Source organism: Microtus oregoni, unplaced genomic scaffold (genome assembly GCF_018167655.1).
Source record: "Microtus oregoni isolate MIOR12 unplaced genomic scaffold, Mior012 000027F_ref0000203, whole genome shotgun sequence".
NCBI classification, from domain to species: Eukaryota; Metazoa; Chordata; class Mammalia; order Rodentia; family Cricetidae; genus Microtus; species Microtus oregoni.
Window position 1 is genome coordinate 28,724,101 of NW_024543086.1, and position 15,843 is coordinate 28,739,943.

Sequence of the window (15,843 nt, forward strand, 5' to 3'; positions counted from 1 at the left end):
GAGCTTTGCCTGCTTCTGTCTCCCAAGTGCTGGGGCTAAAGGCGTGCGTCTCCACCGCCCGGCCACCTCACAGAGCTTTGCCTGCTTCTGTCTCCTTTGTGCTGGGGCTAAAGGCGTGCGCCACCACCGCCCGGCCACCTCACGGAGCTTTGCCTGCTTCTGTCTCCCAAGTACTGGGGCTAAAGGCGTGCGCCACCACCGCCCGGCCACCTCACGGAGCTTTGCCTGCTTCTGTCTCCCAAGTGCTGGGGCTAAAGGCGTGCGCCACCACCGCCCGGCCACCTCACGGAGCTTTGCCTGCTTCTGTCTCCCAAGTGCTGGGGCTAAAGGCGTGCGTCTCCACCGCCCGGCCACCTCACAGAGCTTTGCCTGCTTCTGTCTCCCAAGTGCTGGGGCTAAAGGCGTGCGTCTCCACCGCCCGGCCACCTCACGGAGCTTTGCCTGCTTCTGTCTCCCAAGTGCTGGGGCTAAAGGCGTGCGTCTCCACCGCCCGGCCACCTCACAGAGCTTTGCCTGCTTCTGTCTCCCAAGTGCTGGGGCTAAAGGCGTGCGTCTCCACCGCCCGGCCACCTCACAGAGCTTTGCCTGCTTCTGTCTCCCAAGTGCTGGGGCTAAAGGCGTGCGTCTCCACCGCCCGGCCACCTCACAGAGCTTTGCCTGCTTCTGTCTCCCGAGTGCTGGGGCTAAAGGCGTGCGTCTCCACCGCCCGGCCACCTCACAGAGCTTTGCCTGCTTCTGTCTCCCGAGTGCTGGGGCTAAAGGCGTGCGCCACCACCGCCCGGCCACCTCACAGAGCTTTGCCTGCTTCTGTCTCCCGAGTGCTGGGGCTAAAGGCGTGCGTCTCCACGCCTGGTTTATATGTCTTACCTTTGCTTCACTATGAACACAAGACCTGACATCTTGAGGAAGGAAAGATTTATTTGGGTCACAGTTTCAGAGGGTTTCAGTCCATCTTCACCATGGGCAAGATCTGGCAAAGCTGTCGAGATGATGCAGCCTGTTCACATCACGGTGGACCAGGATGGAGAGAAGTAATCGGGATCCAGGACCAGGAATAACCTCTGGTGGTCCACCCCTAGTGACCTACTTTTACCAGCTGGGCCCTGCCGCCTAAAGATTTCATACCTCCCAATGTGGAACCACCAACTGGGGACCAAGAGTTCAAAACATGAGTCTGGGGGAGGGGGGGGTCAGAGGATTTCAGATTTAAGCTATAACACACCCAACAACGAAGAGACAACTCAGGTGGGGGTTTTTATTTGTTTTTTGTTTGTTTGTTTGTTTGTTTTTTGAGACAGGGTTTCTCTGTTTAGCTCTGGCTGTCCTGGAATTTACTCTGTAGACTAAGCTAGCCTCGAATTCAGAGATTGGCCTGCCTCTGCCTCCAGAGTGCTGAGATTAAAGGCATGCCCCACCACCACCCGGCCCAAGACAACTCAGTTTTAAATTGGGCAGTGGGATCTGGTGTGATGGGGAACATGAGGCAGTTCCTCAAGTTCAAGGCCAGCCTGTTCTGCATAGAAAGACTCTGTCTCAGAAAACCAAAGGGGCTGAGGGAGGGAAACAGAACCAAGGAGATGGATCGGTGGGTGAAAGGACAAGCCTGAAGACGTGAGTTCAGATCCCCACAACCCATTATTTTAAAAAAGGCTGGATTCAGTGGCACACATCTGTATCCTAGGACTCCCACTGTGAGAGAAACAGAGGCAGGAGAAAGGCCCTGCCAGGAAGCTCTCAGGCAGCAGCCTGTAGTAGGCAGCTCAGCAGAGGCAAGAGAGTCCTCTTAACAAGGTGGACAGTGAGAAAAAACCCCAAAGATGGACTCTGACCTCCATGTGTGCCTTTCCCATGTATGCCACGACACCCACATGCTCAAACTCACACATACACAAATAAATATTTTTAAATTATATTTTAAAACAAATTTAAGCCAGGTGGTGGTGGTGGCAGCAGTGCATGCCTTTAATCCCAGAATTGGGGAAGCAGAGGCAGGTAGGTGGGTCTCTGAGTTCAAGGCCAGCCTGGTCTCCAGAGCAGATTCCAGTGAGTTGCAATGCTACACAGAGAAACCCTGTCTCAAAAAGCAAAAACAAAAGCACAAACCCTTTCCTCCCCGAGTCGATTTTATCATAACCTTACAGACAAGCAAACTGGGTGTATGAAAATGCCTACAGGCATGTGGAAAACTGTCCAGGTTCCTTAGTCATCAGAGAAATGAGATGAAAACCACAATGAGAAGTCACTTCACCCAGTGAGAGTCGTAGAATGTTTTTGTAAGAGAAAAAAAATGGGGGGGGGGACACAGAAAGTGCCGGGAAGATGGCTCAGTATACAAAGTGCTCACCGTGCAAGCATGAGGACCTGAGTTCAACTTAAAATCTGGGCAAGGCAGAGTGAGTCTGTGACCTCAGAGCTGGGACTGCAGAGGCAGGAGGATGCCTGGGTTCACTGGCAGCCAGCCTAGTGGAACTGGGGAGCTTCAGATTCAGTGAGAGATTCTTCACACACACACACACAATGTAGCGGAGTACTTTCCTGGCAGGGGAGTTGTCTTGCCATGGTCATGTGACTGCTTTTCCCAGGGTAAGACTCATCCATTGTATTCTTCATGTGCTGATCCTAGGATTTCCCCAAACATGGGGACCAACATTGCTGGATTTATGGTGTGAGGCTAGTGGTGGGTAGGGAGAAGGAGTGCAGACCGTATTCAAACTCTCCCTGAAAACAGTTTTTAGTTAAAATGAAAAATAAGACGGAGAGCAATTGAGGAAGTCTTGTGACACTGGTTCTACATGCATCTGTGCACGTGTTCACATGTGTGCTCACACACACAGTAAATAAATAAATGTGTTGGAAGGAAGAAATTAGCCCCCTGGTGCCACAATGTAGACAACGCTAGGGTGCAGCTGCTGTCCTGCTTCCAGGGAGCACACAAAACTGAAAACAGCCTGTACGATTGTTGAGGGCAGCGCTATTCCCCAAAGTCAGAGGGAGTGAACAGGCAAACGGCCAACAGACCAATGGATAAACAAAATGTGGCGTATCCACTCAGACCTACCACAGCCCGAGAGAGACCTCAAAACACTATGCAAGGCAAAAGAAGGCAGACCACAAATGATCATCTTACCTATGGTCTCATTTACATAAACTATGCCCAGAACAGGTAAATCCGTGGACAAAGCAGATTAGTGGCTGTTGGACTGGAAAGACCGGGAGGGAGGCGAGACCACTGACAGGGATGGTAATAAAATTGTTCTGCACACAGATAGTGGTGATGGGCACACAACACTGCACACTTTAGGGCAACCAGTACACAGTTCAAAAATGACTAAAATGATAAACTTTATGGTATGTTATGTTCCTTATTTCTTTCGTTTCTTCTCCAGACAGGTTTGTAGCCTGCTGGCTTCTAACTCACAGCAATCCTCGGCCTTAGCGTCCCCAGAGCTGGCATCTTAGGCATCTGCTACCACACCTGGCTTTATCTCACTGTGTGTTGGTGGAGTGTTCACATGTGTAATTGTTTGTCTCTGTGGGTGTGTATGAAAGCAGGTGCACCTGCCTCTATGTGTGTGTGTGTGTGTGTGTGTGTGTGTGTGTGTGTGTGTGAAGTCAGAGGTTGACTTAAGGCAGAGGGTAATCAAGGAAGACACCTATGTTTTGAGACAGGGTCTCCCACTAGACCAGGAGCTTGCTGATTCAACTAGGGTGGCTGTTCCCTGAGTGTCAGGGATTCACCTGTCTCTGCCTCCCCCAGCACTGAAGTTTCATACCACTGCATTTGGCTTTTGTGTGGGACTGGGCATCCAAACACAGGTCCTCATGCTCAAGCAACAAGCACTTTACCTACTAGGCCATGTCCCCAGCCTCTTAATAGCTTAAAAGAACAAAATCAGGTACATTGTACAGGCCCCAGTGCGGTTTAGACAAGAAGAGAACAATGCAGTTGGTTGGTGTGATGTAATCTGGCATTTCTCTCCCTGTTGCCAATTACCCAGCAGCAGTTTCCCAAATTAGCACACAGAGGCTTTTATTCATTGTAAATGCTTGGCTGATAGCTCAGGCTTATTACTAAGTAGCTCTTACATTTTAAGTTAACCCATATTCATTATTTATGCTCTGCCATGTGATGGTATCTTTATAAGCGTAGCAGATTCATCTCTTGCTCCCTCTGTGTCTGGCTGGTGACTCCTGACTCCTCTCTTCTCCTTCCCATCATCCTTAATTTGATCACTCCACCTATAGTTCCTGCCTGGCTACTGGCTAATCAGAATTTTATTAAACCAATTTGAGTGATAAATTTTTACAGTGTAACAAAGGATTATTCCATAGGAATGTGGGAAAGACACAAAAACCATCCCCCCTTCAGAAGTGAGTTTTATTAAGAGACAGAGACTTGAAATTATGACTGTGTGTGTGTGTGTGTGTGTGTGTGTGTATTGGGGGTTGCAGCATTGGAGAGGGAAAGAGAAAGAACAATAATGAATAAAAATGCTTTGTAATAGTCTAGAGGCTGGAGAGGTGGCTCGATTGTAAAAAGTACTTACTCTGCCCAAGACTCTAAGCTCCCAGCACCCATGCAGGGGATATGACACCCTCTTCTGACCTCTGCAGTAAGCACATGCAAGTGAGCACACAAACATACACCTAAATAAAAACAAATTGAATCAAAAATACCTTGGTATGGTGTTGCACGCTTCAGTCTCCATTGTGAGGCTAGTCTGGACTACGTGAGCTCCTGCTTAAAGCATGCAAAATAGCAATAGGACCATTGGGTTGAGAGAGCCTTAGGAGTGATAGCTCAAAGTGGAAGAGAGAAAACACAGCCATCGTGGGCCGCTCACAGGGGACCTGGGAGGAGAAGCAAACTTCAGAGAAATCCCTCAAATAAAGGGGTCTCTGACTTTCATAAGTCTTCTGGGGTTAGTGGGAAATTCCACATCATTTAGTCTAACAAAACCTGCCTGACAAGAAACCAGGCACCACATAGGACCACAGTTCAGCATGGGGGGGGGGGGAGACAGAGACAGAGCCCACAGGCACGTGAGGGCATACAAGCCAGTACCTGAGTGGCTTGTGGACCTGCAGTCTAACGTTTTGAGCTCCACCCTGTGTCTCTCTGGTGTGAAGGTGTTTTTTTTTCTCATCTCTCCACTATACATCATCTTTATCACAGTCAAAGAAGGCTGAGACGGTGAACAGAAACCAGAAGAGTTCCTGAGGATTTTAGCCCCAGACCCACCCAGCGTCAGCAAGACATTAGACCATAAACTCTTCTTCCTCTCTTCTCCCTCCCTCACATCCTCCTTCTCTCTCTCTCCCTTTTTCCTTCCCTCCCTCTCTCTTTCTCCCTCCAACCAAAGTCAGACCAAACTCCTCTGGCCCTCCCCATCCCTGGCCCTCCTTGTCAATCTGGGACACAGGATTGACTAAAAACACCACCACAGGGATGCGGTGGCCTTGCAGTTACAGGTTCAGGGTTCCTCCTGTTGTTTGCCACACTGCCCTTGGCACATGGGCCAGGCTCCATCACATGGTGTGAAACTTGCCAACTCCTGTGAAACCCCCTTTGTGGGCTGGAGAGATGTCTCCGTGGTTAAGAAAGAGCACTGGCTGCTCTTCTGGAAGACCTGGGTTCAATGTGCGGCACCCACATGGTGGCTCACAACTGTCTGTAACTCCCATTCTAGGTGATCCGGAACCTTGACATAGGCTGGCATGCAGGCCAAACACCACTGTACATAAAATAAATAAATCTTTGCTGGGTGATGGTGGTGTATGCCTTTTATCCCAGCACTTGGGAGGCAGAAGCAGGTGGATCTCTGTGAGTTCAAGGCCAGCCTGGGCTACAGTGATAGTTCCAGGACAGCCAAAGATACACAGAGAAACCCTGTCTCAAAAAAATTAAAAAAAAAAGAAAAGAAAAAATAGAAATCCCCTTTGTTCTATGGATTTGAGAGGATGGTGCCCTCTCTCCTCTTGGGGCCCCACAGTGACTGGCTATATAGGAACCTGTGTCTGTCCTAATGGCACCTCGCTTCAGACCTGAAGGCCTGCTCTGCCCCTCTAGGCCTCATGTCCTAATTGTCTTTCTGAAGGGTGACCTCATGACAGTTCCTGTCTGTGAACTGCAACTTTCCTCTAAGCAGAGGGAAGAGTTCAGAGTGGCTAGAAAAGTGGAAGAAGGGCACTGAGGCCAAGAGCCACAGCCTTTTCAGTGGAAAGAGTCCCGGAGAACCAAGGCCCGGCACCTGCGGGGTTGAGCTTTCTGGGGCCTAGAGGCAGATGCCGCAGGCTGGAAGCGCTTCCTCTGACTTAAGCACACAGAACTCTGGCTAAAAGACAGTCTCCAGTTCACAGGGTCTGGAATTATAAGCCTCTGGGTTTGAAAGCTCACAAGAAGCCTGCGACGCTAAGAAGTTAGAGAAGCCATCTATGGTTTTATGCAAGAGCAGGAGGACCCTCTCTGCTCATAGGCCCTGGGCAGCCTCTCTCTCTCCTGCCCCTGTCCCTTCCCCACCACCAACTGCTTTTTGCTTAATGTGTCTTGGGCCCTGAGCTGTACGTCAGGGACTGGAGAGAGGGGAACTAGAAATGTCACTGTCCGAGTTTGCTTTCCGCAGCTCTCAGAAGCAGCATGACCAGAAGCAGCTTGGGGAGGAAAGGGTTTGGGCAGGAATGCAAGGCGGGAGCCTGGAGGTAGAAGCAAAGGCCACGGAGGATCACTGAATACTGGCTTTCATGGCTTGTTCAGCCTGCTTTCCTAGACAACCAGGACCACTGGACAGAACTGCCTTCAGTGGCCTAAGCCCTACACATCCATCAAGAAAATGCTCTGAGCAGTACAACTGGCCAGGTCAAGCACTCAGGAGAAGTGTGGGCAGCAGCACAACAGGCCAGGCCAGGATGCCAGGAGGAGAAAAATGCACAGCAACGCAGTGGGGCGTGACAACGGTGGCCTCCGCAAATTCTGACCACCACAGCCCTTCAGCCTCAGCCCAGTGAGGTAACCCAGAGCCCAGGAGGAGCGATCATGGGAGCCTTGGGCCTGTAGGCACCTGGAGGAACAATCACCAAAGGAAATTCCTCTGTCCACACCTGAAGGAAAGATCATCAGAGCCACAGCCCCCAACTATACCAACTGGAAGAAAGGGGACCCCCCCTGAAACACAGGCTCCATCTGTTCTGATTGGAGGAAGAGATGGGTAGACAGCAAGGTAAGAAAGAACACAACAACATGTAACGGCGTAAACGAATGCAGACAGATTGTATATACAGCTTTAATGGCGAAATAGACTTACAAAACCACCGTTCCTGCGGAGACCAGGAAAGCAGAAGGGACGGCTGGGAGCACGCTCCCAAATTTATAGGCAAACATTAGCCCGAGGCGAACGCGCCCCCCCAAGTGGCGGGACTTATCCCTACATCTTCCCTTTTTGTCTAAATAAGACAGAACCAAACCAAATACAACTATATACAATAACAACAAATAATAAATATAACAAACAATATTGAGAACAAAAGCTTTGCTAAACATTCTATCTCAAGGAGTCCAAATAATGTAGAGAGTTACTATAATTATATAATCTTCAACTCCGTCAAAGATCTGAGAAGGGAATAAACACTACTCAACAAACGAGATATATCCAAAATGTGCAACAATTGACAGAGACAACTGACTACCTGGGCAATCACCCAAAGTCATGTTTGCAATGTTGAGTCAACCAATTTTGGCTAAGGCCTAACATAACTGACATACCATTATTAAAGGCAAGGAACTTTTCAAAACTATCTTACCCTGTCTTGGCAGGATATGACAGTCCTGTTTTATCCATTGATGCACGCTCTGTATCTCTGTCAGTGGTTGAGGTATGGGCATTTCTTTGCCCAAAAGCCAGTTCTGCCAAATAGAAAGGCTCCAGGTGGAGTGTCTTTGGTGCTCAACATTCTCTTGGGAATAGAGCGGTGTTGCCAGGAGCAATTGTGTCTCACTATCACGAAACTCTGAGTTAGATTAAAGGCCATTTTCTACAGCTCTTTGAAGAGGTCGAAGATTATCTATCTATACTGAGTATAATCTCTATATATCTAGAGAACCTGATTAGTCTAATTATAAATGACAAACTTAGATGACTATTTATCTATATAATTCTCAATATCTATCTAACTTAAAGACTAAGACAATAAACAACTGTGTAACAAATGAGGATAATGACCTCCAAATATAAACACTGTACAAATATACATTACAATATGGTAAATATATATATACCAATACACAAACATTATATAAGTATCTTAATCAGAGGTGGAAATGTACACTGCAATATGGTAAATATATACAATATATATTTATCAATACAATATATGTCAATACATAAAAAATGTTTTAAACAGAGATAGAAACATGCATGCATACAATAGTCAATATAATTTAACTTTGTATCAATATACAGGAATGGATACCAATATATTTGTCTAAAAGCAGTAACTCACAATTATAAATCTATTATCCCATCATTCCCTCTTTTTTTTTTCAAAATGATCCCTGAGCTTATAAAATTCCTCCCCCAACCTCCCAACCCCTAAATGATGTCCCTAAACCCAGGGGTAAACTTTACTGGGAGAGGGGACGTCGTCCTCTAGAATTACTTCCAGCTGTCATGGGGGCGACGTTCTTTCTGGGGGATCCTGTGAAAGTAAAATGATGGTTAAATTTCAAGATCAATGTCTTTTTAAAATTGCAAATAGTCTCTGAGTATTTTGTGGAGGTCTGGCCAGAATGTTGTACAAGATGTGCACCATTTCAGCTAACCAAGTTGGGATCGTCTTGTGCAGCTGGTATCCAAAACAGGTCTTGTAGTAGCGCTATCAGTATCATGACGTCATATCAACCAGGTAGAGTTGTTGTTGTGGGGCCCCATTTTCTTCCTGGAAACTTCAAATGTCACTTCAGGAAAAACTCATTGTTCATTGTGAAAAACTTAAACATTAATCATATAGACATATATAGACATGCATATATATATTCAATGAAAGGCATGATAGATATATTCAATGAAAAGTATGATAGATATGAAGAAAAGCAAAGATGTTTTCTAAACTCATATTTCTTTCTGTCCCATATCATGGCTCTTGACATGAGACAGAAACTCCAGAAACTCTGGGTTTTTCTCTTACTAACAGGCTTGGAATTGGAGAGGGACTGAGCCAGAGTCCAACTTCAAAACCAGCTCTACATATTTATAAAGAAATGTTTAATAAGACATATATATATATAAATTAATACTTACAAAATGTGTCCATCCATCAGTAATTAAATATTCAGGGTCCCTTAATTTCTTTGAAGATGAGTATTTTCCTGTGGAGATAAGAAAAGAACCCTGCCTCCAACCTATCTGTATTTCTTACCATCAGTATGCTCGCCATCCTTATGAAAGAATTGTTATTTATCTTTTCCAAGTGGCTTCTCTTCTTCAAACCGAACCTTTATTAATTTTGACGGTATCCACAATTTTTCCTCACCTGTGGAGATAAGAGCAAAACCCCTTCCCCAACGTAGCACATTTCCTGGCTTCCATTGTGAGGTCAGCACATCCTTGAAATAAACTGGTTGATTTAGTTCAGTAGACTTTTCCATTATCCAATGTCTTTCTACAGCTGTTGTTCCCTTCTCATTAGCGTTGAGAAAATTCAAGGTTAACAAAGCATTATGTAACCTATTTCTGGGGGTGTTTTCCACCCCTTTCTGTTTGTTCAACATATCCTTTATAGTTCGATTTGATCTTTCTATGATTGCTTGACCTGTAGGATTGTATGGTATACCTGTAACATGCTTGATATTGTAATAATCAAAAAACCGTTTCATTTTCCTAGAAACATAAGCAGGACAATTATCTGTCTTTATTTGTGTAGGTATACCCATGATAGCCATGACTTCTAATAAATGAGTGATTACTGAATCAGCTTTTTCTGAACTTAAAGCAGTTGCCCACTGAAAGCCTGAATAAGTGTCAATGGTGTGATGAACATATTTTAATTTGTCAAATTCTGCAAAGTGGAACACATCCATCTGCCAGATTTCATTCCTTTGGGTGCCCTTTGGATTAGCCCCTGCAGGCAGTGGCGTTTGGTTATAGAAAGAGCAAGTAGGGCATTTCTTTACAATCTCCTTAGCTTGTTGCCATGTAATTGAAAACTCTTTCTTCAAACCTTTGCTATTAACATGATGTTTTTTATGAAATTCAGAGGTTTGTAGCACACTACCAATCAATAATTGATCAATTTCTGCATTACCTTGTGCTAGAGGACCTGGCAGACCCGTATGGGATCGGATGTGTGTTATGTACATAGGGCAAAGCCTGTTCCTGATCAAATCTTGAACCTGGAGAAACAATGAGGTTAGTTCTGTATCATCAGGTATAAATTCAGCAGTCTCAATATGTAAAATAACTCTTTCTGCGTATTGTGAATCTGTAACTATATTAATAGGTTCTTTAAAATCCCTTAGCACCATAAGAATGGCATATAATTCCGCCTTCTGGACAGAATTATAAGGACTTTGTTCCACCTTACCCAAGTCTTCTGATTTGTAACCTGCCTTCCCTGATTTATTGGCATCAGTATAGAATGTACAGGCTCCAGTTATTGGAGCATCACGAACGATTCGAGGAAGAATACAAGAAGTTCTCTTTATGAAGTTAAGCCTCCTGCTTTTTGGATAGTTGTTATTAATGTCTCCCAAAAAATTAGCACAAGCTCTTTGCCGTGGTTCATTATCTTCCCATAATTTCTTTAGTTCATCAGCAGTGAAAGGCACTGTAATTTCTTCTGGGTCTATGCCTGCTAGTTGACGAAGTCTCAGCTTGCCTTTTATAATTAACTCAGAGACTTTTTCCACATAAGTTTTCAGTTTCTTACTTGGTTTATGTGGTAAAAAGATCCATTCCAAAATAATATCATCTCTCTGCATTAAAATTCCTGTAGGCGAAATTTTTGATGGTAGTATGACGAATCGAGCTCTGGATTCACCCTGTCCACATGTGCCTGTTGTAATTTTTCCTCAATCATTGTCAGTTCCTTTTCTGCTTCAGCTGTTAATTCTCTGGGACTGTTTAAATCTTTATCACCATCCAAGGTTTTGTTCAAATGAACTATTAGATCAGGTGTTATTCCAATAGCTGGTCGTAGACTGGAAATGTCTCCTAACAGTCTTTGAAAGTCATTAAGAGTCCGTAGGCGATCTCTCCTAATTTGTGCTTTTTGTGTCTTAATTTTTTGCAAACCTATTTTATAACCTAAATAATTAACAGAATTAACAGAATCTCCCTTACTGGAAAGGCAGGTAGAGCTGTAGGTAGAGCTTTGTGGAAATTGTCCCGGAGAGATTTACCCACAGATGTAGTTAAAATTTGCCTTTCTACCCTTTGCTCTTCTTCATCAGAATTTAGAAATTCCTCAATCTTTTCAATTCTATTCACCATTGCCTTCTGCAATGTCTGAATCTCCTGTCCAGAATTATGTTCCAAAGCCTTCATTGAGGATTCTAAAGCATGAAGTTTGTCCGTTAGAGATAACATCTCATCTTTGGACATAATTTTTATGGCATAAACCGTGCCTTCTTGTTTTGACAATCTTTCCGTCAATCTGTCATAAGCTTTAGACAAAATCCGATTGTCACATTCAGCAGTTTTGATTCTCTCAGTTAATGTTTCATTTCCTACAGAAAGGGACTGAAGCTTACGATCCAAATCAGCTGTTCCCTCTTCCATAGTAATGAATTTCTCCTTAACATCAGCCTGAAGAACTTCAAACTGATTCTTGAGAAGATTGTTGTCATTCTCAATTGTTTTTAAGCGTTCAATCTCTGCCTTAAGAATCCTGGATTCGTCTTGTAAAGACTTTATCATATTTCTATTATCAAACCATTTAGTGCCAATGAAAACTATGAATCCCAGAAGGATCCATAGATGTGGGGTGATAGACACCTCTTGTAAAATCTCCCACATGGTACAATAAAAAAAAAAACTGTTAAATTCTTGAACAGTAATGTGTTTAGACATTTTATTTATAAAAGAAAAATTTTTTACCTGCAATGATCGGTTCCTGTCAGTGGTGGTCTCTGTGTTTTTGGAGCCTGTCCTAGAACTAGCTCCTGTAGACCAGGCTGGCCTCGAACTCAGAGATCCGCCTGTCTCTGCCTCCCAAGTGCTGGGATTAAAGGCGTGCGCTACCACCGCCTGGCCGGCCTCAAACTCACAGAGATCTGCCTGCTCTGCTTCCCAAGTGCTGGGATTAAAGGCGTGCACCACCACCGCCTGGCCAGCCTTGAACTCACAGAGATCCGCCTGCCTCTGCCTCCCAAGTGCTGGTATCAAAGGCGTGTGCCACCACCGCCCGGCCAAGTCACTTTGTATCAGAACAAATCTGCCTCTGTGGAAGTTTTTGTTACAAAACCGCAGGTACTTGAGTTTCTGCTAATTCAGGCAGTGTTGTTCGGCTCCAAACTTAGCCAAGGCAGGCAGGGAGGGGTTAATTGCTCTGGCGAGCAGGCTGGGCAGAATGGGCCTGTGTGGCCAAGTGTGTCTTGGACTCAGCACTGGGGCCCAAGTCACAAACTTTCGAGACCAGCCTGGTCTACAGAGCTAGTTCCAGGACAGGCTCCAAAGCCACAGAGAAACCCTGTCTCGAAAAACCAAAAAAAAAAAAAAAAAAAAAAAACAGCACCCAGGAGGGTGCTGTGTTAGCTAGCGGGCTACCCGCTTGAGTCGGGGGGCAAAACAGCCCCTCGTTGGGCGCCAAAATGTAACGGCCTAAATGAATGCAGACAGATTGTAAAAATATATATACAGCTTTAATGGCGAAATAGACTTACAGAACCACCATTCCCGCGGAGACCAGGAAAGCAGAAGGGACGGCTGGGAGCACGCTTGCCAAATTTATGGGCAAACATTAGCCCAAGGCGAACACGCCCCCCAAGGGGCGGGACTTATCCCTACAACAACATAAAGAGCAGCATGGCACCACCAGAAACCAATGACTCTACAACAGCAAGACCCGACCATCCCAGTGCAGATGAAACAGAAGAAAGCAACCTTAAAAATAACTTTATGAAGATGATTGAGGCCCTTAAAGAGGAAATGAAAAATTTCCTTAAAGAAACAGAGGAAAAGATGACCAAAAAATTGGAAGAAATCAACAAATCCCTAAAAGAAAACAAACAAAAAACAATCTAACAGGTGAAAGAAATGGTTCAAGACATAAAAACTGAAATAGGGGCAATGAACACGCACACACGGAGGAAATTTGTTCAGCTATGTTCATAGCAGCATTATTCATAATAGCTAGAACCTGGAAACAACCTAGATGCCCCTCAACTGAAGAATGGATAAGGAAAATGTGGTACATTTACACAGTGGAGTATTAGTTAGCTCTAAAAAATAATGGCACCTTGAAATTTGCAGGCAAATGGACAGAACTAGAAAAAAAAAAACTTCAGTGAGGTAACCCAGACCCAGAAAGACAAATATAATATGTACTCACTCATAAGTGGCTTTTAGACATAAAACAAAGAAAAACTGGCCTGCGGGCTACAATTCCGGAGAACCTAAACAACAAAGAAGACCCTAAGAGAGAAATACGTGGGTCTATCCAGGAAGGAGAAAAAGACAAGATCTCTTGAGTAAATTGGAAGTATAGGGGTTAGGGTGGAAGGGGAGAGGGGAGGAAGGAAGGGGAAAATGTATAGCTTAATTAAAAACAATAAATAAAATTTAAAAATAGAATTTGCCATTTAAAAAAAAAGAAAATGCTCCACAGGCTACCCCACAGGGACAATGTGATGGGAGCATTTCCTCAGTCAAGCTTCCCTCTTTTCAGGTGACTCCGACTTGGGTCAAGTTGACTAAAAGTCAGTACAATGTCCAACTGACCTAAAGAGTTTCTATCCTGGTTTGCATGAGGGGAGGCAGATCCAAAATCAATACCAAAGGAGGGCTGGGGCACGGCTTAGCAGGGACCCCTTGCCTGGCATGTGTGACACCCCGACTTGCACCCCTAACTCAGCAAAACATGAGCAAATAAGTAAATGAATATTGTGTGACTGGGCTCACCAGCTGGCTCCTCCTGTGGCTTCCAGGAATCAGGCGTCCCACGGTCCAGCTGAACTTCATTCTCTGAGTTCCAGTCTAAACAGGAGCAAGTTTGAGGGGGCTGGGAGTGGCTGAAGCATGACTCACAGAAACATGTTTATTTCATGATCAGTCATGTGTCCATCACACACTGCTGTCTCTACAACCCCACAAGAGAAATAGAACTCCTTTACAGGGTTAGCAGTTGAAGCCCAGAGAGGTTTAGCAAATTGTCAAGGGCCACACAGCTACTCCTTGCTAGCTGTGGGATTTGAACGCAGCCTGTCTGGCTCCACATGGATACTTGGCCATCAGCTTGTGGAGGGCTTGCTGATCAGAGCTCATAGGTGGCCCAGACCTGTGGCTATCGGGGCATGTGACCCCAGGACCTTCCCCTGCAGTACTGTCTCACCCATGGTCCCAAACAGCAGGAAGCAGTTTGGCATATGGGAGCTGAGAAGTAGCCAGCCAAGTTTCATTACTTTACAGCTGGGGCCCAGAAAGGGGATAAATGTTTTGACCCACGGTCAGTGCAGGAGTTGAGAACACACCTCAGCACACTTGAGTCTTCAAGGGCCCACAGTCTCTCCAGGGCCTGAACCTGTTTTTCTGGGGCAACCCCAAGCCAGTCTTACAGAGGGACGTTCATTCCAGGGCTGTCTCTGGGATATAACTGGCCGAACCACGTCACTGCTATGCTTCTTCAGATTTGACCCTAAATATCAGTGTTTGTCCTGGGGCACCTGCAGCTGGCGGGTCAAGGCTAGTCTCTATTTCAGAGGCCAGGAGAAGCACAGGTGGGGACAGGCAGAGAAAGGCCTCACATTGTCTCATCTCCTGGGGCAGGGGCAGGCTTCTGTGGATTTAGGAAGTGGTTCTAGAAGTGACATTGGGGAGCATTGACGATGGCCTCCAGCTGTTACTCAGGCCAGGCTCCCTTAGGCCAGCCTCACACAAATTTGGGCAGGCAATCTACCAACCAAGCTCATCCTTGGCCCCAGAGACATTTTCTTATTAAATGTCTTTTATAATTCCACCTCAAAAAAGAAAATGATCCCAGGCAGGAAAGCCACCCACCTCCACACCTCACTATTTAGGTATCCCATAGCGGGAGAGCTATGAACCGCCAGCCTCCTGTTTCCTCCCTGCCCCCATCACCCTAGACATAAGCACTTCACTCTGCTGTGTGATATTTTGTTTGCACTCTGACACTCCCTGTAAAGTTTACTTGAATCAGAGGGCAGAGCTGACCAAAATTAGCCATAGAGGTTTTGAAAGAGCAAGGACATACAGGGAGACACAGAAAGTAGTTGAGAGGGGCTTAGAAGGTTCTCAGCCCTTTTGGATTGAGGAAGGAAAGAGAGAGGAAGTCACTGGTCGCTTCTCTGCCACTTCTCTGATCATTCACGTTTTTACCCTGATATCTGACTCCCAAGTGTTTATCGATAAAGAATGATTAGATAAATGCTTCATCTGGCGTCCAGCGCAGAGCACGAGATCACAAGGCAGCCACTCGTGGCCAACTTTGCAGCCATCAGACTCACCATTGCAGATGGCTTTCCCTCCTCCTCCCCCAGGCCCTCCATGAGAGAAACAATTAATAATGGGACCTCCTGAAACTGAGAAGTTTCTGTAAAGCAAAGGACACGGTCAATAAGACAAAACAGAAGACTACAGAATGGGAAAAGATCTTCACCAGTCCCACATCAGACAG